Genomic DNA, 16,124 nt, shown 5'->3' with positions numbered 1-16,124 from the left:
CTTAGAACCGGGACTTCAAAGACGTTTTGAACGTCATGGAGCATATGAGATGTTCCAAGAGTTGAAGTTAATATTTCAAGAAAATGCCCGGGTTGAGAGATATGAAGTCTCCAACAAGTTCTATAGCAGCAAGATGGAGGAGAACAGTTCTATCAGTGAACACATACTCAAAATGTCTGGGTATCATAACCACTTGACTCAGCTGGGAGTTGATCTTCCACTTGATAGTGTTATTGACAGAGTTCTTCAATCACTGCCACCAAGCTACAAATGCTTCGTGATGAACTATAATATGCAAGGGATGGAGAAAACAAGCTCTTCGCAATGCTTAAGGCCGCAGAGGTAGAAATCAAGAAGGAGCATCAAGTGTTGATGGTTATCAAGACCACTAGTTTCAAGAAAAAGGGCAAAGGAAAGAAAGGGAACTTCAAGAAGAATGGCAATCAAGTTGCCGCTCCCATGAAGAAGCCTAAAGCTGGACCTAAGCCTAAAACTGAGTGCTTCTACTGTAAGGGAAATGGTCACTGGAAGCGGAACTGCCCCAAGTATTTGGCGGATAAGAAGGATGGCAAAGTGAACAAAGGTATATTTGATATACATGTAATTGATGTGTTCCTTACTAATGCTCGTAGTAGCACCTGGGTATTTGATATTGGTTTGGTTGCTCATATTTGCAACTCGAAACAGGAGTTGTAGAATAAACGAAGATTGGCTAAGGACGAGGTGGCGATGCGCGTTGGGAATGGTTCCAAGGTCGATGTGATCGCCGTCGGCACGCTACCTCTACATCTACCTTTGGGATTAGTTTTATACCTCAATAATTGTTATTTGGTGCCAGCGTTGAGCATGAACATTATATCTAGATCTTGTTTATTGCGAGACGATTATTCATTTAAGTCAGAGAATAATGGTTATTCTATTTTTATGAATAATATCTTTTATGGTCATGCACCCTTGAAGAATGGTCTGTTCTTGTTGAATCTCGATTGTAGTGATACACATATTCATAATATTGATGCCAAAAGATGCAAGGTTGATAATGATAGAGCAACATATTTGTGGCACTGTCGTTTAGGTCATATTGGTGTAAAGCGCATGAAGAAACTCCATACGAATGGACTTTTGGAATCACTTGATTATGAATCATTTGATACTTGCGAACCATGCCTCATGGGCAAGATGACTAAAACTCCATTATCCAGAACAATGGAGCGAGCTAATGACTTATTGGAATTAATACGTACCAATGTATGCGGTCCGATGAGTATTGAAGCACGCGGTGGGTATCGTTATTTTCTGACCTTCACATATGATTTAAGTAGATATGGGTATATCTACTTGATGAAACACAAGTCTGGAACATTTGAAAAGTTCAAAGAATTTCATAGTGAAGTGGAGAATCATCGTAACAAGAAAATAAAGTTTCTACAATCTGATCACGGAGGCGAATATTTGAGTTACGAGTTTGGCCTTCATTTAAAACAATGTGGAATTGTTTCACAACTCAGGCCACCTGGAACACCACAGCGTAATGGTGAGTCCGAACATCATAACCGTACTTTATTAGATATGGTGCGTTCTATGATGTCTCTTACCGATTTACCACTATTGTTTTGGGGTTATGCATTAGAGATAGCCGCATTCACGTTAAATACGGCACTGTGTAAATCCGTTGAGACGACACCGTATGAACTGTGATTTGGCAAGAAACCTAAGCTATCATTTCTTAAAGTTTGGGGATGCGACGCTTATGTCAAAAGGCTTCAGCCTGATAAGCTCGAACACAAATCGGAGAACTGCGTCTTCATAGGATACCCTAAGGAAACTATTGGGTACACCTTCTACCACAGATCCGAAGGCAAGATCTTTGTTGCCAAGAATGGATCCTTTCTAGAGAAGGAGTTTCTCTCGAAAGAAGTGAGTGGGAGGAAAGTAGAACTTGATGATGTAATTGTACCTTCTCTCGAATTGGAAAGTAGCACATCACAGAAAACCGTTCCGTGATGCCTACACCAACTAGAGAGGAAGCAAATGATAATGATCATGAAACTTTAGATCAAGTTACTACTAAATTTCATAGGTCGACCAGAGCACGATTCGCACCAGAGTGGTACGGTAATCCTGTCCTGGTAGTCATGTTATTAGACCAAGGCGAACCTACGAACTATGAAGAAGCTATGATGAGCCCAGATTCCGACATATGGCTTGAGGCCATGAAATCTGAGATAGGATCCATGTATGAGAACAAAGTGTGGACTTTGGTGGATTTGCCCGATGATCGGCAAGCCATAGAGAATAAATGGGTCTTCAAGAAGAAGACTGACGCTGATGGTAATGCTACTGTCTACAAAGCTCGACTTATCGCAAAAGGTTTTCGACAAGTTCAAGGGGTTGACTACGATGAGACTTTCTCACCCGTAGCGATGCTTAAGTTTGTCCGAATCATGTTATCAATTGCCGCATTTTATGATTATGAAATCTGGCAAATGGACGTCCAAACTGCATTCATTAATGGATTTCTTAAAGAAGAGTTGTATATGCTGCAACCAAAAGGTTTTGTCAATCCTAAAGATGCTAACAAAGTGCGCAAGCTCCAGCGATCCATCTATGGACTGGTGCAAGCATCTCGGAGTTGGAATATACACTTTGATGAGGTGATCAAAGCATATGGTTTTATACAGACTTACGACGAAGCCTGTATTTACAAGAAAGTGAGTGGGAGCTCTGTAGCTTTTCTGATATTATATGTGGATGACATATTGTTGATTGGAAATGTTATAGAATTTCTGGATAGCATAAAAGGATACTTGAATAAGAATTTTTCAATGAAAGACCTCGGTGAAGCTGCTTATATATTGGGCATCAAGATCTATAGGGATAGATCGAGAAGCTTAATAGGACTTTCACAAAGCGCATACCTTGACAAGGTTTTGAAGAAGTTCAAAATGGATCAGTCAAAGAAAGGGTTCTTGCCTGTGATACAAGGTGTGAAATTGAGTCAGACTCAAAGCCCGACCACTGCAGAAGATAGAGAGAGAATGAAAATCATCCCTATGCCTCAGCCATAGGTTCTATCATGTATACTATGCTGTGTACCAGACCTGATGTGTGCCTTGCCATAAGTTTGGCAGGGAGGTACCAAAGTAATCCAGGAGTGGATCACTGGACAACGGTCAAGAACATCCTAAAGTACCTAAAAAGGACCAAGGATATGTTTCTCATTTATGGAGGTGACGAAGAGCTCATCGTAAAGAGTTACGTCGATGCTAGCTCCGACACTGATCCGGATGACTCTAAGTCACAAACCGGATACATATTTATATTGAATGGTGGAGCTGTCAGTTGGTGCAGTTCCAAGAAGAGCGTCGTGGCAGGATCTATGTGTGAAGCGGAGTACATAGCTGCTTCGGAAGCAACACATGAAGGAGTCTGGATGAAGGAGTTCATATCCGATCTGGGTGTAGTACCCAGTGCATCGGGTCCAATGACAATCTTTTGTGACAACATTGGAGCAATAGCCTTAACAAAGGAATCCATGTTTCACAAGAGAACCAAACACATCAAGAGACTCTTCAACTCCATTCGTGAAAAGGTCAAGGATGGAGACATAGAAATTTGTAAAGTACATACGGATATGAATGTGGAAGACCCGTTGACTAGGCCTCTTCCGTGAGAAAAACATGATCAACACCAAGACTCCATGGGTGTTAGATTCATTACAATGTAATCTAGATTATTGACTCTAGTGCAAGTGGGAGACTGAAGGAAATATTCCCTAGAGGCAATAATAAAGTTGTTATTTAATATTTCCTTATTCATGATAAAGGTTTATTATTCATGCAGACTAAGGCATAGCCTAGTGGTGGGAAGGGGTTGATGCCTTCCCACCCACCCAGGTTCAAGGCATGGTACTTGCAATTTGGGATTGTTGCATCAATTAAACTGTAGGGGGTTCCCTTACAATCTTTTTGTCAAAAAAAGGTTTACTATTCATGCTAGAATTGTATTGATCGGAAACTTAAATACATGTGTGAATACATAAACAAATACCGTGTCCCTAGTGAGCCTCTACTAGACTAGCTCGTTGATCAAAGATGGTTAAGATTTCCTGACCATAGACATGAGTTGTCATTTGATAACGGGATCACATCATTAGGACAATGATGTGATGGACAAGACCCATCCGTTAGCTTAGCATATGATCGTTCAGTTTATTGCTACTGCTTTCTTGAATGTCAAATACATATTCCTTCGACCATGAGATCATGCAACTCCCGGATACAGGAGGAATACCTTGTGTGCTATCAAACGTCAAAACGTAACTGGGTGATCATAAAATGCTCTACAGGTATCTCTGAAGGTGTTTGTTGAGTTGGCATGGATCGAGATTGGGATTTGTCACTCCGAGTATTGGAGAGGTATCTCTGGGTCCTCTCGGTAATACACATCATAATAAGCTTGCAAGCAAAATGACTAAGGAGTTAGTTATGAGATGATGTATTACGGAACGAGTAAAGAGACTTGTCGGTAATGAGATTGAACTAGGTATGGAGATACCAACGATCGAATCTCGGGCAAGTAACATACCGATAGACAATGGGAATTACGTATGTTGTCATTACGGTTCGACCGATAAAGCTCTTCGTAGGATATGTAGGAACCAATATGGGCATCCAAGTTCCGCTATTGGTTATTGACCGGAGAGGTGTCTCGGTCATGTCTATATAGTTCTCGAACCCGTAGGGTCCACACGCTTAACGTTCGTTCACGATATAGTGTTATATGAGTTATATGATTTGGTGACCGAATGTTATTCGGAGTCCCATACGAGATCACAGACATGACGAGGAGCTCTGGAATTGTCCGGAGGTAAAGATTGATATATAGGACGATGATATTTGGACACCGGAAGAGTTTCGGGAGGTACCAGGTAGTCATCGGATCACCAGAAGGGGTTTCGGGAAGCCCCGAGAGGTGGATGGGCCTATTGGGCCACTAGAGGGGAGCACACCAGCCCACAAGGGGCTGGCGCACCCCCTATGGCATCCGGCCTATGGGAGAAAGGAAGGAGGGGGATTCGGCCTCCCCCTTCCTTCCCTCTCCCCCTTTCCTTTCCCTCCGGCACAAATATGGAAGGGGGCGCAGCTAGGGGCAGGAGCCCAAGTGGGATTCGGCCCCACTTGGGGCGCCTCCTGGCTGCCTCCCCTCTCCCCCTCACCTATAACGACGACAATCTCTTAGCCGTGTGCGGCGCCCCCTCCACAGTTTCGTACCTCGGTCATATTTTCGTAGTGCTTTGGCGAAGCCCTGCGAAGATAGCATCACCATCACCGTCACCACGCCGTCGTGCTACCGGAACTTATCCACTACTTTGCCCGTCTTTCTGGATCAAGAAGGCGAGGACGTCACCGAGCTGAACGTGTGCTGAACGCGGAGGTGTCGTACGTTCGGTACTCGATCGGTTGGATCACGAAGAAGTTCGACTACATCAACCGCGTTACTAAACACTTCCGCTTATGGTCTATGAGGGTACGTAGACACACTCTCCCTTATCGTTGCTATGCATCTCCATGGATAGATATTGCGTGTGCGTAGAATTTGTTTTGTTTTCCATGCAACATTACTGTCGTGGATTTGTGATGGCAGATGTCCTTGTGAAAGGACTTAAGCGTGGAGCCATCACACGTAGGTTAGCTTGAAGGGGTTGAACGGGATGAGAGACACGAGTTTACCTAGGTTCAGCCCCTCTCAACGAGGTAAAAGCCTACGTCCTGCTTTGTGTTGTATTGATTGGGTATCGATTACAAGGGAGTAGAATTGCTTGACCTAGCTATCGATTGGGTGTTTCTTGAGTTAACCCGCCGCAGGGTCTCGCCTTTATATACACAGGTCGATGCCCTGGGCTTACAAGAGTCCCAGTCAGATCACACAACGTGACCGACCTGGGTTCACCATCATCGTCGGGCGGCTTATAAGCGTCGGGTCTTCGCACCATCATCTGGGCTTGGGCCTCCGGCGGCTCACTACGTAAGTCGCCTTCTGGGTTCTTCATCTGGCCTCTTGGGCCTTCTTCAGATGTTATCGTTAAGTCGCCAACAGATAAACCCGGCCCCTCCTGGGTGGGTCACACCGCGGGGTTATATCCCCAACATTAGGCCCCAGATTGATTTGAACCTGTTCATGCCAATCTACACTGCGTCCTGTTGGCGAGTCTTCTTTGATTCTTCCCAATATTTAATCTTTAACAGATCATTGTAACCCGCCATGACGTCACGTAAAATAAATTCAGAAAAAACCTATGATGTCACAACTGATCTTTTCACATTAATTATCCATCCGAGAATCGAGGTGCCTCCACTGTTGAGATAATCATGACGCATCCTCAATTTTCGCGCTCTCCATTTCACTGTTTCACTTTTCCCTTATAAATAGGGATGGGGGTCCCCCTTTTTCACTTTTACCCCCGTCTCCCTCTCTTCCTTGTCTTCCTTGCGCTGTCACCGTGACGGGAGCTCCGCCGCCGCCGTTCCTCTCCAACAACTTCAATAGGGCCGCTGCATCAACCTGACTGGACCAGAGACCCGTGGCGCAATCCTGCTACACGTTAGCATCGCCGGGTATTCATCTTTCTTCACTTCAGATCGGCATTTGGTCACCCTAGTTCATCGGTGTTCGTCATGTTCGTCCGAGTTCATTGTAATTCATCCATCTGTCACTCAGTTCAATCCAAAAACAAGACCAAAGCTGTGCGGTAGCGGTTTTAGCGTTTGTCTCCAATCTCAGATATATCCTTTCTCCCTGAGAATGAATCCCCGGCTTACTAGCTCTTCCACAACCATGCTCTAGGTTTAAATTTTGCTCCTTTTTCTGAACTGTCGTAGATCCGTAATTGTAACTGTATTCTGCAAAACTTATTTGTCCAACACTTAGTAGAAATTCCCCAATCTCGAATCTGTAGGTATTTGAACCGCCATTCTATGTTTTGGGCGGCTTAAATAATGACTTTATAACCCGCTAGCACCTGGCCGGCTTAACCTTGAATCTGTAATCCGCCAGCACATGGCCGGCTTAAACATGAATTTGTAACCATTAGGCAGCCTATCACCGTATCATTAACCCGCCATACTTCTATTCTCAGGCTGTAGCTTTTGACTCGCCAACAATGACTAAGACTCCCACTTCTTGTCATTGGGTTGCTTCTAGAGTCACCGAGCTCTCTCTGAATGAATATGTTAACATGGTAGTCTTTCCAGCAAAAGATGCCATCCACTGGCGAGTTCCAGGTGCTGAGACTACTCCTGAACCTAAGGAAGGTGAAGTTGTTGTCTTTTCATATCACCTCCTCAATGGCTTTTCACCCCCCGGGTCAAAATTCTTTCGGGATGTTCTTCAACAAGAACCTGAGGTTGAACTATTCAGAGAGTATTTCTATCTGAACCGCCAAACTGAGATGACAGATGGGCCTAGTCTCGAGCTCAGTGGGATTTCTATTCAGAGGCGAAGAGATGTTGTTTTCCCTGCAGCTGTATTACCTAGTCACCCCAAAGATTGGAACAATACTTGGTTCTATTGTCAAGACACCTCTTCTGCTGGTGAGAACCCCCTCCCGGGTTTCTGCTCTTGCCGGCTTAGCCCTACTCACAAGCTTCCAGATCGCATTACTGCTGCAGAACGGGCCAAATATTCATCCACCTTTTCAAAAATAAGGGCCCTGGTAGCCAATGGCCTATCTAGAGTTGATTTGGTCCGCTGTTGGGTCTCTTGGAGAATTTTTCCATTAATCCGGCGCAATGGCTTAATGTGCGAATATATAGACGCTAACACAGAGCCCAGCCCTATAACCAGACATCTTTGACTGATGAGGAGACCACAGACGTGGTTAAAAAATTGCTTGGAGAACCTTTGGAGAATTGTCGCAAAGTAGGAGTGAACCCTTTCTGCACGCTTAATCCGGCCCCACTTGTAAGTATTTTGAATGAACCTTGAACTTATTCACATGTTTCTTTTTATTCCCCATTGCTTTACTTATTGCTCATGTATCCAAAGGCCGACTCTTCTTTCTGGAATAAGAAGCTGCAAACCACCGCCCCGGTCAAGAAGCTTAAGAACCAAACCCGTGGTCCGGGCCGCCGTAAAAAACAAACAACAAAAGATCTTCTGAAGTTGGATGACTCGGAGGTAGAACTTGACTCCCTTGGTCTTTTCTTTATACAACTTATTGACGCTGATTCCTCTCAGGAAGAGGCATAGACCAGTCATGTCGACGCAGTAGAGGTAATTATAATTTCCTCCGACTCAGAATCCTTGCTAAGACAGAAAACTCGGCGGTCACCCGGAAAGTAAGATTTTCACATCCTCTCACTCACTTGGATCCCACTTTTCTTTTGAAGAAACAACAACATGAATTAAGACGTAAGACCCGGAGCAAGGGTACTGAAGATCTCGTCTCCGGCTTACCCAATACACCTGCGCCTCAAAATGAGGTGCCTCATAGCCTGACTCTTTATCCATTAGCCGGTTTTATACGTCAACCTCTTAAACCTTCCGACTCAAATTATCAGGATACGCCTCCGTCGTCCGGCGACTCTATAGGAACTCAAATGCCTGTCTTCAAGGTTGCCCATGCGTTAGTATTTGTATTTGTTCACACATGACTTGTAGCAATATATCCATGAACTCTTGTACTCTTGTTGCAACGGTGTAGCAAAAGCAGGCAAAAAGAAAAAGGTGGGCGGTTCTTCTAAGGGCCCCCAAGCTGCTGAGCTGGAGAAGCAAGTGCCAGAGGCCCCTGACGCCTCAAAATCCTAATGATCTTGCCAATGACCCGTCACCGCAAATTGATGCCACAGTTCTCGAGCCCATGCATACTGATATCAACCCGGCTACACACCAAGACCCACCAAGTCCCAAGTCGCCAACTCCTCCGAGGCCAACTGAAGAAAACCCTCTCGAGAAGACCACTGAAGATATCATTATCACTGGCACACGTTATACAGAGCCAGGAAATCCTACTGTCTTGGCTAAACATAGTGCCAAAGAAGAGCCGCCGGCCACAGACAAAGGCAAGCTAAACTTGGACCTGTAGAACTACGCAGATTTTAGCGCAAGCGAGCTGCACTCAGGCTATTTAAGTCGGCTGCACACAAGTCGCGTCATGGAAGCTGGCCTGGTTAACCTGATGAAGCAGAAATGCGAGGTACAAATTAAACATCTTTCCACTAGTTTCATATATGCATAACCATGCAGCCCCCAAGGGCCGGCTCATCCTCACAAGGATGAGCTGGGTCTCCAAATCTTTAACTTTGAACAAAACCACATATAACCCTCCAAGGCCGGCTTATCCTAACAAGGATGAGCTGGGTCTTGAAATCATTAACTTTGAACAAAACCACATGTAGCCCTCGAGGGACGGCTTATCCTAACAAGGATGAGCCGGGTCTTGAAATCATTAACTTTGAACAAAACCGCATGTAGCCCTCCAGGGCCGGCTTATCCTAACAAGGATGAGCCGGGTCTTGAAATTATTAACTTTGAACAAAACCACATGTAGCCCTCCAGGGCCAGCTTATCCTAACAAGGATTAGCCAGGTCTTGAAATCATTAACTTTGAACAAAACCACCTGTAGCCCTCCATGGTCGGCTTATCCTAACAAGGATGAGCCGGGTCTTCAAATTATTAACTTTGAAAATAACCTACATTAGCCCCCAAGTGCCAGGCGTATTGCTTGCAATGTGGCTGGGACTTGAACAATTATTTCATCATAAATCACCACCATGTTAATTTGTATCCATGCTTTCAAATGCTTATCCCAGGAAGCTTTAGGCCATCAAGAAGCCAAACTGGGTGAGTTAAAGAAAAATATCAAACACCAAGAGGATGAGACGTGAAAAGCCGAGTCAAAGTTCACTGGTGCGCGTCGGTCCTAAACAAACGGTTTTTAACCCCTTTCCGCGACGGCCTTTGGAACCGTCTCCAAGTGAGTGTGGGCGATAGGGGGGGTCCTTCCCACACGACCCAGAAACCGTCGGGGATAGGGAGCCTTGATGCATATAGCTGTCCCTATATAACCGTTTTCCATATCTCGAATATCCCAAATGCTTCATCCTTGCTACTCGTTTGTGCTCGCATTGCCATCACAGTCGGAGTTTTGTGGTTCTGCCTAAAACCAGGCAGATTCCAGGCACGGGAGTTTTCCAGGCAGATTCTAGGCACGGGAGTTTTACGATGCGTGGCACATCACAAACAGTTCATGATTATAAACCGTGTACGATGGGTAGACAATCACACACATTTATTTTTCCCGCACCGTATGTGATAGTGTCTGACATCACACACGCTTTGCAAACCGCAACTGTGTGCATGCTTGCACACATTTCCTCTCTGTGAACCATCTCGGATTATGGTGTATATCGCAAATGTTTGTGTTTTACCAAGCATGCGTGCCGTAATGACCCGCACAACGTAATTTCGCCCTAATTTAGTTGCTGCTATTTAAAATTGTACCTAATTTAAACTTGAAAGTAGGCTATAGCTTTATTCATATCCATCAGGTTCAAACAACCAATGCATTATTCGATTCACAGGTACATATGTTTAAGAATTACATAAGCACCAAATAAAGAATGATGTACCAGGGTTCTATACTTGTACTATTACATATGGTAAAGAAAGAGGCGACAGACATTCCAGTTGCTGAACAAGGTGAAGCAGAATGGCCCTATTGTGCTCTCCTAGATGCAGAAGGCATGCAGGACTCTAGTCCAACCCCTTGTGATGGCCGACCACCAATCATGTAGTTTGAGAGGTAATCTTGAGTAAACTGCTTCAGGATCCATTGCAAAAGAAAAAAGATTCAGATATTGTCATCTAACACAACTCATTACGGGCAGTAAAAAGAAGGCTACAGGGTTCTTACTTACCATCCTGCAGTTCACTGTTGTCTTGCATAAAGTGTAAACAAATAGTTTGATTGACATCTTTTGACCCATTTTAATAACAATCTTTATCAGTTTCCTCACTTGATGCTGGTTCATGAATATCTCATTGCCCCATACACAGAAAGGGTCAAAGTATGGATCTTTGGCAATGATATATGTACCTAAAAGCACCAAGTTAATATTAGAAGCTAAACAACAATTGAAAAATGATGTAGTACAACACTCCATCCATCCCATTATATAAGATTTTATTACATGTATATCTAGACATCATCAGAACATTAAGGTAACACTCTTCCTGGTTGCTATGTAGCCTGGGATTGCATATTTAGTCATTCAGTACAATGCATGTTGCTAAACAACAGTTGAAAAATGAAAAGGCATGTTAACTGCAATATCCTTAACAGCAACCAAATATCGTAATTCATAGTGGTACTGTTGAAACTGTTATTGATGAAATTGAACTGCATGGCAAATAGTTGCACATATAGAGCATCACATTGTGAAGAACTGAAATAAACAAGTCATAAGGACATCTCTAGGCGACCATTAAGAAGTTAAAGGACTAAAACCCTTAGTGGATATATATATATATATATATATATATATATATATATATATATATATATATATATATATACTCCAGCAATTTTTGGCCTTTTCTAGTCGATCCCCTAAACTTAAGGTTGTAAACTTCAATTGGATCAAGTTCAAAGTAGGTTCAACCGAAAGTAGCATGCATTCAACCATAAACATAGATAGTTTTGCATAACCGAACATAAAACATAAATTTAAACTAAGATAAACTACTTTCGGTCGAAGTAGAGGTCGAGCCAATCCTTCCTCGTCATGTACGGTGTGCCGCGAGCCGGGTCTGGGCCAGTACCAACGTCGGGGTCGTTGGGGAAGGCACTCCTCACTCGTCGACGTCGATCTCCTCGTCCTTGGGGCCCACCTCGACGCCCTCCACGCCGCTGTTGCCGCCGCCTTCGACCTCGTCATCAGAGGAGAGTGCGATAACCTCGCCGCCCTCCGCGCCACCGTCCTCGGCACCTTCGACCTTGTCATCGGAGGAGAGCGCGAGCGCGATAACCTCGCCGCCCTCCGCGCCGGCAGAGATCGCGCGCTCCGCCTCCATGAGCTCCGGGTGCTGCCGGCGGAGCTCTTGCTTGTAGGCCTCGTCGGCGGCCTCGGCCTCGAGGCGCTCCCATGCCTCGCGGTCCTCCCGCACCATAGCCGAGCTCACCACCCCTGGCTCTGGCGGAACGAGGTGGACTGGACGTGTGCCAAAGGGGAAATTGAGCCTAGCCGCCGCGCCATGGTGGCGGACCTGCCAGCGGTCGTACTCCATGGCCGCGAGCTCGGGTGTGGGTCTCTCGATCTGTAATTTCGGCGACCCACGTCCCCCACCGCCGCTGCCGGACCCTGAGGTAGGACTTCGTCGGCTGTCGGGTCCGAGGGAGGACGGGGAAGTCCTCGAACCGGCGTAGGGGCACGGCGGCGAGCGGATCGATGGACCAGCGATGGCGGATCGGGCCCGCGGAGGACGACGGGGACACCTCGGCGGCCACCTCGCCGGCGTCGGGCGATAAACCTCTTTTTGGCCATTGGCTCCTCGAGCTCCCCGGCACACGGGCAGAGGTTGAGGATGGAGGCGCCGGCGATGGCGGTGACCTAGCAATGGTTTCGAGGGTTGTGTGTGTCTGTGTGAGCGGAGGTTTTGGGGTGTGTGTGGAGGGGGGGCAAGGTTGTGTTTGAGGAAATACTGCGGCAACTCAAAATTTTACTAGGCGGGAGTAACAAGGCGGGGCTACTGAAAATTTGGATCAAGGGCGAGCAGATATTTTTGAGATTGCGAGGGATGCAGAGGCGGGAGTAAAATGCCGGGGCTACTGAAAATTTGAATGAAGGGACTAAAGCAGAGCGGGAGTAACAAACATCGCACACGGTCCGCACATACTAATCGTGTGCTATCAAACATTAAAACCTTCTAGGCGGTAGATATTTTCGAGATTGCGAGGGATGCAGAGGCGGGAGTTTTTGGGGAGTGAGCTAGTGTGCTTGACATGCCGGCTATGGACTGTAGCCGAGGCACCTTCTCGCGTAAGCCATAGGCGTACTATACACCGACGATGCTCCAAGATATTTTGTACTACATCTCACACGGTTGGTGATAATAAACTGTGTGGGTCTACTTGATTTGAATTACAAAACGGGATCACATCAGCAATGGACGCTATTTGAATTGCTAGACCTTTTATCTGCAGTGAACATGCAACTATATGTGTGTCGTAAAAGAATTGGAATTATTCAGGGTTCGTTTGGACATTTATACAATAAACTGGTTTTCTAACCATTTCACATGCACAATTCAAAATTAAACTACATGCACATGCTCCGGTGCATACAAATTGGTTGAAAAATCAAATCTGTGTCCTTCAGTGCATGCTTAGGTCCCATGCAAGAAATGGGAAAGAATTTTTCGGGGTTCGTTTGGCCTTTTTTATACATTAACTGGGTTTTCTAGGCATTTTATGTGCATAATTCAAATTTGAACTACAAGCACATTCTCCAATGCACCAAAGTTGGTTGAAAAATCACATGTGTGTCCTTGGGTGAATTTCTAGGTCCCATGCAAGAGATGGGAATGAATTTCGAACACCTGGGCGTTATTGATTCCCGGCAAAACATTGAGATACCTGGTTTTTAAATTCTAGTAAATCCAAAACTCGTCTGAAATTCATGAAAGTTGGCATGCTATCATGGAGCGGCATCAACATGCCGTGGTGAAAATTTTGTCCCATTTGGGGCAGGTTTGGGTATAAGCTTCTCACAAACCAGAGCTTCTCGCAACAAGCATGATGGTTTCGATAGGGAACGTACCACCTTTGGGGACGTGACGATATCCGTTGCCTCTTATTGCTTTCAAAAATTTTCTAGTGTCAACATAGAACAACAGGAGTGTTGTGTTTAATCTTGGAATTTTTCTGGGTTTGTTTGGCCTTTTTTATACATTAACTGGGTTTTGTAGGCATTTTATGTGCATAATTTAAATTTGAACTACAAGCACATGCTCCAATGGACTAAAGTTGGTTGAAAAATCACATGTGTGTACTTGGGTGAATTTCTAGGTCCCATGCAAGAGATTAGAATGAAATTCAAACACCAGGGCACTGTTGATTGCCGGCAAAATGTTGAGATGCCTGGTTTTTAAATTCTAGTAAATCCAAAACTCGTCTGAAATTCATGAAACTTGGCATGCTATCATGGAGCGACATCAACATGCTGTGGTAAAAAATTTGTCCCATTTGGGGCAAGTTCGGGTATAAGCTTCTCACAACAAGCATGATGGTTTCGATAGGGAACATCCCACCTTTGGGGACGAAACGATATCCATTGCCTCTTATTGCTTTCAAATTTTTTCTCGTGTCAACTTAGAACAACAGGAGTGTTGTGTCAATTTTTGGGATTTTTCGTGGTTTGTTTGGACATTTTTATGCATTAACTGAGTTTTCAATGCATTTATGTGCATAATTCAAAATTGAACTACATGCACATGCTCCAGTGCATATAAATTGGTTGAAAATCAAATCTGTGTCCTTCGGTCCATGCTTAGGTCCCATGCAAGAAATGGGAATGAATTTCAAACACAAGGGCACCGTTGATTGCCGGCAAAACATTGAGATGCTTGGTTTTTAAATTCTAGTAAATCCAAAACTCGACTGAAATTCATGAAACTTGGCATGCTATCATGGAGCAGCATAAACATGCCTTGGTAAAAAATTGTCCCATTTGGGGCAGGTTTGGGTATATGCTTCTCACAAACCAGAGCTTCTCACAACAAGCCTGATGGTTTCGGTAGGGAATGTACGTTCCACCTTTGGAGACGAAACGATATCCATTGCCTCTTATTGCTTTCAAAAAAATTCGTGTCGACATAGAACAACAGGAGTGTTGTGTCAATTTTTGGGAGTTTTCGGGGTTCGTTTGGACATTTTTATGCATCAACTGAGTTTTCTAGGCATTTTATGTGCATAATTCAACTTTGAACTACATGCACATGCTCCAGTGCATATAAATTGGTTGAAAAATCACATGTGTGTCCTTGGGTGCATGCTTAGGTCTCATGCAAGAGACGGGAATGAATTTCAAACACCAGGGCACTTTTGATTGCCGGCAAAACGTTGAGATACCTGGTTTTTAAATTCTGGTAAATCCAAAACTCGTCTAAAATTCATGAAACTTGGCATGCTATCATGGATCGGCACCAACATAACATGGTGAATTTTTTTCCCATTTGGGACAGGTTCGGGTATTAGCTTCTCACAAACCAGAGCTTCTCATAACAAGCATGACGGTTTCGATTGGGAACGTACCACCTTTGGGGACGGGACGATATCCGTTGCCTCTTATTGCTTGCAAAAAATTTCTAGTCTCAACATAGAACAACTGGAGTGTTGTGATTAATCTTGGAATTTTTCGGTGTTCGTTTGGCCTTTTTTATACATTAACTGGGTTTTGTAGGCATTTTATGTGCATATTTCAAATTTGAACTACAAGCACATGCTCCAATGGAGCAAAGTTGGTTGAAAAATCACATGTGTGTCCTAGGGTAAATTTCTAGGTCCCATACAAGAGATCGGAATGAAATTCGAACACCAGGGCACTGTTGATTGCCGGTAAAACATTGAGATGCCTGGTTTTTAAATTATAGTAAATCCAAAACTCGTCTGAAATTCATGAAACTTGGCATGCTATCATGGAGCGGCATCAACATGCCGTGGTAAAAAATTTGTCCCATTTGGGGCAGGTTCGGGTATAAGCTTCTCACAAACCAGAGCTTCTCACAACAAGCAGGATGGTTTCGATAGGGAACGTCCCACCTTTGGGGACAAAACGATATCCATTGCCTCTTATTGCTTTCAAAATTTTTCTAGTGTCAACGTAGAACAACAGGAGTGTTGTGTCAATTTTTGTGATTTTTCGGGGTTCGTTTGGACATTTTTATTCATTAACTGGATTTTCTAGGCATTTTATGTGCATAATTCAAATTTGAACTACAAGCACATGCTCCAATGCACTAAAGTTGGTTGAAAAATCAAATATGTGTCCTTGGGTGAATTTCTAGGTCCCATGCAAGAGATGAGAATGAAATTCAAACACCAGGGCACTGTTGATTGCCGGCA

This window comes from Aegilops tauschii, chromosome 1, assembly GCF_002575655.3.
Source record: "Aegilops tauschii subsp. strangulata cultivar AL8/78 chromosome 1, Aet v6.0, whole genome shotgun sequence".
Taxonomy (NCBI): Eukaryota; Viridiplantae; Streptophyta; class Magnoliopsida; order Poales; family Poaceae; genus Aegilops; species Aegilops tauschii.
This window is presented reverse-complemented; position numbering follows the sequence as displayed.